At 59.4% G+C, this 9,312-nt stretch overlaps 1 pseudogene; it reads left to right on the top strand.

Moving 5' to 3' along the window:
• The first annotated feature begins 1,301 nt into the window (after window positions 1-1,301).
• Window positions 1,302-2,768, top strand: LOC130454746 (eukaryotic translation initiation factor 3 subunit L-like; annotated as a pseudogene).
• Window positions 2,769-9,312: the final 6,544 nt, after the last annotated feature.

The raw sequence follows: 9,312 nt of genomic DNA, 5'->3' as shown, positions 1-9,312 counted from the left end.
GCACCTCGGAGAAGAGTGGAACCAAAGGAGTGACAAGCGACCATCCAGAAAGGGATGTAGGCAGAACAGCCAGCGCGCTGTGGCCAAGGGCAGGTCACGGAGCCACCTGCTTAAGGGTTGGAGGGGACTGTCTAGCCCCACCCCCAAAGCCATCTTCCTCTAGGAGGCAAGTAGCCACCCACCCTTATGTGGAGGCAGAAGCCTGCATAAGTGGAAATTGTGTCCTTTGGACTTCAGCTCCCAGCATTCTTTCCTCGTCCCCAAATCCCCCTTTTCCTTTCTGTTTCCCGCATGGTTTTAATCTGTGGCTAACTCATCCCTCGTTCTCTTTTCCACGTGGGAGGCTGGCGAGCTCTCTCGGTTTTCTCTAGCCTTTTACTTTCCCTTTGCTTCAAGTTAAATATTAACAAATACTATTAAATCTAATGCTCGGAGTATTGAATATTCATTTTTAACATTTACAACCTGCAACCTGGCTGGGCAGCCTCTCATGTCGGGGCAGCTCTCTTGGTCACGAAGTTTCCCCTGACGTCCAGCCTAAGTCTGACCCTGCTGGGCCTAACCCTGTTCTGTCTGCTGGGGTCAAGTGTAGCCCGCCCTGCCCATGGCAGCCCTCAGGCAGCCTTCACGTCTCTTCTCCGAGGTGCCCGTGGGCAGCTCCTTGTGTCCTGCGCCCTCTAGGCTACCTTCTTTGGGCCCCCTCTAACTCAGTCATGTCCTTCTGCCGCTCCAGAGTCCAGACCTCAGCACCATGTTTGGAATGTGCTCTGACCAGGTGAGAAGGCAGAGGGACTCACTTCTTCCCTCCGGGTTGGGGCGTCCTTCAATCCTGCTGACCCTGTGGCTGGATTGCCCATGACTCATAAGGGGCTGCTGGCTCGCCAACAAACTCCTGCCTGGTTACCTCCCACCAACTTGGCACAGGGGATGTCCCATATTTCGAGAGCGGAACCCTTCATTACACTTTGCCCTCTTCAGTTCACCTTCTTTGAATCCAGTCAAGGTGGTGGGAGATCCAAATCCTTCTCTATCCCGGTCCATCCTCTGGCTCAGCTGTCTCGCCTGGCTGGGGATTTGATCCACACGGCCCCTATGTCTTGGCCAAGTCACTGGTGAAAAGATGGAACAGTACGGGGCCTGCCAGGGAGCCCCGAGGTGCTTCATTCGACACCCTCCAAGAGCCCCTTGAACCATCAAGAACTGCCTTTTGGGGATGGCTGGTCAGCCGGACGGTGCTTGCTGCCTGATTGCTCGCTCGCTCGCTCACTCGCTCTCTTGAGCCGTGACTCCAACCCGCCACCATGTCCTACCCATCTGAGGATCACGACAACGAGGCTGCATACGATCCCTGTGCGTACCCTGGCGACTATGACAGGCACACAGGAGACCCGAAGCAGGACCCAGCCTATGAACGACAGCAGGAGCAGCAGACCTATCAAGGAATTCCAGAAGTCATTGAGGATTTCATCCAATATTTCCATAAAACCGTCTCCGACCTCATCGACCAGAAAGCGAATGAGCTCCAGGCAAGCCGGGCGTCCAGCGACGTTAGAGACTGGAAGGTGTGGGAGATGCAGGACTCTGAGAAGAGCCGGCCCGAGCCGGCCAGAGGGTTCCTCAAGAATGCCCCGCGAGCTGGCCCCGACGCTGCCTGCGTGATCCCGTGTGAGGGGCTTTATCAGCCACGTCTCTGCCGGAGTCAGCGCGGGCCGTCCTTGGAACAGAGGCTCCAGGGCTATTAGCACCACTGCAGCCTTTGCAGAACATCCTCAAGGCTGACGGACCTGCCCCCGGAGCTGCCACCCAGTGGCTGCGGGACATCATGGATGAACGCATCCACCAGTTTCAGTCATTCAGCCAATATGGCCACAGTCGGATGAGGAGATCCCCAAGGTCTGGAGTGTCCGCGGCGTCCTCAGTGTGCTTCATGCCCCTGTGGGCAAATCCACCATCAGCCGGCAGCTGGAGGTCTCCATGGGTGGAGGCGACCCTGAGCGTGGCTGGGGGGCACGGCGGGCACTCCCTCCCCGACGTGGCCGCCCGGCGCCGCTCCCTAACCAGCAGGCTGTCACGGTGCTGGAGAACATGGAGTTGAGCAAGAAGAGTGTGTATCCGCGTCACCACCCATTACTGTGCCGGGTTTGCCTGCCCGAGGGCGCCATTCGTGCCTTTGCCAACATCCTGCTCTGCACTCGGAGAACAACGTGCAAACATGGGCTGATCAACAAGCAGAATGAGCAAGCGCTCGCCCTGCTGGCCACTGCCCCGACCACGTGGCCACGCGCATCCACGAGAGCCTCCACCTGCAGCTCCGAGAGGAGTGCGGGGACAAGATGCTGCGCATGCAGAAGGGCCCAGGCATGTGAGGAGCTCGTCAGCTACTCCCGCCCCAAGTTCCTGTGCCCGTCGTGCCCAACTACGACACCGTGCACCCCAGCTGCCACGAGCAGGCGTTTGCAGACAAGGCCCAGCAGCAGGCCCCGCTGCCCCCCACTCTCTACCGCCATGCCCGTGGCCCCGCTGCCCCCCACTCTGTACCGCTATGCCCGCGGCCCCGCTGCCCCCCGCTCTCTACCGCCATGCCCGCGGCCCCGCTGCCCCCCGCTCTGTACCGCCATGCCCATGGCCCCGCTGCCCCCCGCTCTGTACCGCCATGCCTGCGGCCCCGCTGCCCCCCGCTCTGTACCGCCATGCCCGCGGCCCCGCTGCCCCGCGCTCTGTACCGCCATGCCCGCGGCCCCGCTGCCTGGCTCCTTGGCCCTCACTGAACAGGAGTTCTGTGTCCAGCCACGGTGGACGAGTGGCATCTCTGCCCTGGACAGAGAGCTCCTGCCAGCCTCCGAGGCGCACTTCTGCATCGACAAAGACGTGACCCCTATTGCACATACCAAGGCGGCCGCTGCCACGAGACTTCCTCATCCAACAGATCCACACACGAGGAGCTCGATGGAGCCCCAACGAAGATGGGCCAAAGACCCTGAGCGGGCACCACCTCACCACATTCACCCAGAACTCCTGAGGGGGTTGACGTCCGGGAGGCAGACAAAAAGCGTTTGCCGTCCTGAGCGCCCTGACCCTCCGGCCTTCCTTGCTGGGCTCTGTTTGAACCGAGGGCGTGAACATTCAAATAAACCCCAGGAAGGGAAAAAAAAGAATAGTGTGCCACGCTTCGCCAAGTCCTCGGGGCAGCCCTGGGCCAGCTGCCCCCTCAGCTCAGCCCTTCTGTGCGCTGGCATTTCCTTTATCCTGTCAGAGAAAGGAAACGGCCACCCCGGCCTGGCCTGCTCTCACCGACGTCGTCCCGGCTCTCAGTGATTCCGGCCTCCCTTTTGTGATGACGGCCAGCCACGGCTTTGGTCATACGTTACCGAACTTGTAGAGAAATCGAGGCAAGGCCACCCTTCTGTTGGGTCGATTCCAGTCCCTTCCTTTTGCAGGGGCCGAGACCCGACCACGGGCAGCCCGCACCGGCGACGGAACAGCTTCCCTGCTTCTGGGGAAAGACGGATCTCAGCAAAGAAACAAGAGGGAGACCAACGAGTTGGGAATGGAGATGCCACGGAGCGCCAGTGAATGGGAAAGAAAAGAACGAGAAGCAGCCACCTTCTCAGAGGGCACCGTCTCCCTCGGGTCCTGGAGACGTGGCGCGAGGCCAGCACGAGGGACAGAGCCCTCCCAGTAAACGCAGCCTCCACCCCACCCCCAGACACGAATGCCACGATGCAGCCAACAGGCGAACCCTGCACTGCCCTGAGCTTGCCAGGAGGGAAGAAAGATGGCTGTGCAATGGGAAAGCTGGTAGAGGCCCTCTGGGCAGATAAGCAGCCCTGAGCAGGCGAACTGCTGCTTCACGTCTTCAGAGAACAGAAATCCAAGAAGGTGAAGACGACAGCAGCCACGGAAAGGGACAACGAGGTAACTGGAGAGAGATAGGGAGGGACAGAGACAAGGAGAGAGAAAGAGGAAGAGATGCAGAGACAGAGACAGAGACAGAGACAAGGAGAGGGAAAGAGGAAGAGATGCAGAGACAGAGACAAGGAGAAAGAGGAAGAGATGCAGAGACAGAGACAGAGACAAGGAGAGGGAAAGAGGAAGAGATGCAGAGACAGAGACAGAGACAGAGACAGGGAGAGGGAAAGAGGAAGAGATGCAGAGACAGAGACAAGGAGAAAGAGGAAGAGATGCAGAGACAGAGACAGAGACAAGGAGAGGGAAAGAGGAAGAGATGCAGAGACAGAGACAGAGACAGAGACAGGGAGAGGGAAAGAGGAAGAGATGCAGAGACAGAGACAGAGACAGAGACAGAGACAAGGAGAGGGAAAGAGGAAGAGATGCAGAGACAGAGACAGAGACAGAGACAAGGAGAGGGAAAGAGGAAGAGATGCAGAGACAGAGACAGAGACAGAGACAAGGAGAGGGAAAGAGGAAGAGATGCAGAGACAGAGACAGAGACAAGGAGAGGGAAAGAGGAAGAGATGCAGAGACAGAGACAGAGACAGAGACAAGGAGAGGGAAAGAGGAAGAGATGCAGAGACAGAGACAGAGACAGAGACAAGGAGAGGGAAAGAGGAAGAGATGCAGAGACAGAGACAGAGACAGAGACAGAGACAGAGACAGAGACAGAGACAAGGAGAGGGAAAGAGGAAGAGATGCAGAGACAGAGACAGAGACAGAGACAGAGACAGAGACAGAGACAGAGACAAGGAGAGGGAAAGAGGAAGAGATGCAGAGACAGAGACAGAGACAGAGACAGAGACAAGGAGAGGGAAAGAGGAAGAGATGCAGAGACAGAGACAGAGACAGAGACAAGGAGAGGGAAAGAGGAAGAGATGCAGAGACAGAGACAGAGACAGAGACAAGGAGAGGGAAAGAGGAAGAGATGCAGAGACAGAGACAGAGACAAGGAGAGGGAAAGAGGAAGAGATGCAGAGACAGAGACAGAGACAGAGACAAGGAGAGGGAAAGAGGAAGAGATGCAGAGACAGAGACAGAGACAGAGACAAGGAGAGGGAAAGAGGAAGAGATGCAGAGACAGAGACAGAGACAGAGACAGAGACAGAGACAAGGAGAGGGAAAGAGGAAGAGATGCAGAGACAGAGACAGAGACAGAGACAAGGAGAGGGAAAGAGGAAGAGATGCAGAGACAGAGACAGAGACAGAGACAAGGAGAGGGAAAGAGGAAGAGATGCAGAGACAGAGACAGAGACAGAGACAAGGAGAGGGAAAGAGGAAGAGATGCAGAGACAGAGACAGAGACAGAGACAAGGAGAGGGAAAGAGGAAGAGATGCAGAGACAGAGACAGAGACAGAGACAGAGACAAGGAGAGGGAAAGAGGAAGAGATGCAGAGACAGAGACAGAGACAGAGACAGAGACAAGGAGAGGGAAAGAGGAAGAGATGCAGAGACAGAGACAGAGACAGAGACAAGGAGAGGGAAAGAGGAAGAGATGCAGAGACAGAGACAGAGACAGAGACAGAGACAGAGACAAGGAGAGGGAAAGAGGAAGAGATGCAGAGACAGAGAATGCTCCAAGATTTTTTTCTGAAAGTCCCTGAGAAGATGCTGATGAAAGCCGGAGCCAGGCGGGGATGATGGAGAAGAAGTGGAGCAGAAATGGGATGGACCAAAGCTCAGCAACTTCATGCAGGTGAGTCGGTGCACGTGTGTACACGCCCCCCTTGGGGACCATCCTTCCTTCTGAGTTCGTCGTCGTGGCTGCAAACAGTTCTGGTCAGACAGTGGGTCAGCGGGTCGGGCCTGGGGCTCCTCCGGGCAGCCAGGGGGTCCCTGGGGTGCCCGCTCCCTCACACAGCTCAGAGGAGGCAGAGTCCTGTTCCTGGCTGCCCATGCCCACTGGGCTTCCTGGGCTTTTTCTCCCCGCCAGCGCAGTGCTCCCTCCGGCTCACCCCTGCTTTCCTCCCGCTCCCGAGCATGCTGGGAGCCCTCGCCTTCCTCCTGCTCTTGCTGCGGGACCCTGCCAGGCCGCTCCGGCTCTGGAATCCGAGGAGCGAGGGAGGGCCGGGAGACGAGAAGTCCGCACCGGCTGTGCCAAGTGAGGCCGTGGCCTGTCCCTTTGGCCCTCGATGAATGTCCCCGACTGTCCCTGGCCCTGGAAGGACCGGGGAGGAGACAGGCCTGGACAACCTGGATGGTGGAACCCAAATGCCTCCTGACGTCCCTGAAATCTGGCCCCGTGAAAGGAAGCAGCGCTCCGCGGTCCCCGGGCTCGGAGCCTTGCCTCAGTCAGCTGAGTTTGCTTCCCGGGGGCCACAGGCGGGGTCGGGGGGGCTCCCTGCAATTCTGTAGGGGGGTGGGGGGCCTCACGCCTTCCTGAAGGCAGGACCAGGCTGGCTATCCTGGCAGCAGCACCGAAGAGATGGGGAAGTCCAGTGGCAGGGCAGTGACTGGCAGCAGCCTGAGGCAAGGCAGGGGCGGGATCACAGTGGCGGCGCCCGGTGGGCATGCCTCGCTGGGGTTTTACCTTCACTGGTTCCCAACAATCGCAGCCCCTTCCTGTTCACCTTGGGATGGTCCTTTGCCATCTCCATCTTCCCTTCCCTGCCCCCCTAGCACTGACCTCCTTCACTCTCCCAGGGGGCATGGCTCTCCAGCACCCAGAGGTGCTGGGAAACCCAGGCAGACGGAGTCCCAGTCCCTGTGGGCAGCCTGAGGGAAGGGTAGGGAACTGGAGCCTGGGCAGGAGCAGGTGGCCGCCGAGGGAGTGGACTGCAGATAATAAGACGGTGAGCCTCAGTTTCCTTCTGCCGCCTGGCCCTGTCCAGGTGCCACAGCCAGCCTTCCCATCCCTTCCCTGTTTGCTCCCTTGTTCCCTCCTTGCCCTGGCTTCCACCGAGGGGCCTCCTGCTTTCCCAGGCCAAGAGAAAGAGGAATAAGAAGCCAACGCCCCCTCCCAGGGAGCACAACGAGCATCCTGTTCAGGAGAATCAAGGGCTCACAGGGGCGGCAACCCCACCTCTGATTTGTCCTGGCTGTGTGACCCTGGCCAAGTCACTTCCCCGTTTGCTTGCGTTGCCTCATCTGGAGAATGGGGAGCACAGGGCTGTGCTACATACACATTCCAGATTAGCCTGGCTCCTGGCGCTCAGAGCGTGTCCGTGTTACCAATTCGGGCAGCTCTTGTCCTGGTACAGGGCGATGGGCAAGGGCCGAGCCTGGAGGAACTCACTTCTGGGACTGTGGACTTTGTCTGCCCCAGGGACAAGCCCTGACAGTGATAGGTGTGGCTCACTGGAGCAGCTTTCGAGGCTCCTTTGCTGAGGAAATCGTGGCTGGCCACATGACGCTGAGCTTGTGGGGGGGCTTATGGACCCAGCGATGGGGCGGAGGGGGAGGGGGTGGTGCAGTGTGCCCACCCCTTGCCCTGGCACCCCTGGCACTCAGCAGCCACTGGGTGAGCCATCTGTCCCCGAAGGGCTCACTTTGGGAGGAGGTTTCTATCCCTTCCACTTGCCAACCCCACAAGGGCAGAGCCGAGGTCTGTGCCACAAGTAGCCCCCACTGCCAAGCTCGTGGGCCCAGAACAGGGAGCCCCTTTCTCCATCAGGGTCTGCTCGGGGGGACTTTGGAGGCCGCCTCTTGGGCGGAAGCCATTGAGGTTCATTTGCTGCATTGAGGTCTGACTGCTGGCCTCCAGGAGCCCTCCCGCCATCCCCGTGCCACCTGCCATTCCAGTGCCTGCTGCGCCTGGCGTCTGCTCCACTCCTAGCTCTTACCTGATGGCACATCCTCAGAGGATATCACGCTAAGAGGACAGGGAGCAGCTGGGAACCCGAGAGACTCCTGGGCAACTTCCCAGTGCCACGCGGGCCACTTTCTAGTTACTTGGGGCCCCTGAGAATCGGCCTGGTGGCCAGTCGTGGGGGAGAGGTGGGCCAAGGCCCTGGGCTAGCCATGTGGGCAGGCAGAGAGGGGCTTTCCATGGGCTTTGTTTCTGCTCCATGTGGATTGGGAGTCCACCTGCCTCGTGTGGCTGCAGACATCCTGTCTGTGGTCTCCCCTGAAAAGCAGCTGGAGCCCCCAAGGCTGCTTCAGTCACCTTCAGGGGTCCTCATGCACCCGTTCCAGCAGGGGACGTCTTCATGTGCTTGGGGCGGCCTTCCATCCCCCTGGATCACCTGGAGGGGTTACCTCAGCCCGGTATGGCCTGCCTGCCGTGATGGCTTCCCAGGGTGTGGCTATGCCTGGTACAGCTTCCTGGAGCCCCAGTGAGAGGTGGGTGCCAGGCAGCCCCCAGCGGTGCTAGACCTCCCCAAAGACCCTGCTCGCCCAATGCGGGGCCGCGGTCCCTGTTTCCTTTCTGTGGAGGGCTCTGAGCGGCCAAGCTTTTGCTTCCCGAAGTCAAATGGGGGGACACCTGGCAGAGGCCGGCCTTCTCCCCCCAGCCCAGCTCAGTCAGCTCGCCCGTGCCTCACTGAACCTCGAGCCGTCTGCCTGGATAGGAAAACGAGGGTTCTACCTCGGCCCCCTGCCCAGTGGGGGGATCCATCATGCTTTTGCTCGTCCAGCAGCCACTGGTGCCGGCGAGGCGTGAGCCAGGCGGCCTTGCCCGCTCCCTGGGTGTTGGTGAAGGCCACGGAGGAGATGCCGAGCAGAAGCCAAAGGGCCCGAGTGGCTGCTGGCCCACGTGGCAGGGCCCTATCCGGATCAGTGCAGCAGGGGATTGGACCAAGGTGAGAAGGAGCTCAACCCAGGGTTCCCGTGGGGGGGGGGGTTGGGTGAGCTTGACAGCAAAGGGGCGCTTGGAGCCACCGTCAGAGCAGCCCCAGAGCCAGCCAGTGTGAACAGGGAGGGAGCTCGCCTGAGCCAGGACCCCTGGGCTGGAGCCAAGATGGCAGCCTCCCCTGAATGGGTGACATACGCCAAGGGGACAAGGACAGCGGTGGGGGTGCCTCCATCTCTTGGCACGTCTGATTGTCCTGTGTTGGCATGGTGGGGCCCTTCCAAAGAAAGCCAGTGTTCACCCCACTCCCTGTTCCTCCCAGGCCTCCTTGGCCGGAGTTGGGTTGGGGGTTGGGAATAGCCTGCAGGAGCCGCTGACCAGACTCGCCCCATTCACTCCGCAAGCTCCTGCTTGGGTTGTCTCTGCTCTCAGAAAGCCCAAAGGACAAGCCGAGCAGTGACTGTTCTCGAGTGGAGAATTCCTCAGTCATCATTTGAGTTTGGATTTTTTAAAAATGTGCATTTTGGGGGGCAGCTTGGTGGCTCTGTGGAGAGAGAGCCAGGCCTAGAGATGGGAGGTCCTGGGTTCAAATCTGGTCCCAGACACTGCCTAGCCGTGTGACCCTGGGCAA

This window comes from Monodelphis domestica, chromosome 5 (assembly GCF_027887165.1).
Source record: "Monodelphis domestica isolate mMonDom1 chromosome 5, mMonDom1.pri, whole genome shotgun sequence".
Classification (NCBI taxonomy): domain Eukaryota; kingdom Metazoa; phylum Chordata; class Mammalia; order Didelphimorphia; family Didelphidae; genus Monodelphis; species Monodelphis domestica.
The sequence above is the reverse complement of the archived record's forward strand: the minus strand, read 5'-3'. Positions and strand labels throughout refer to the sequence as shown.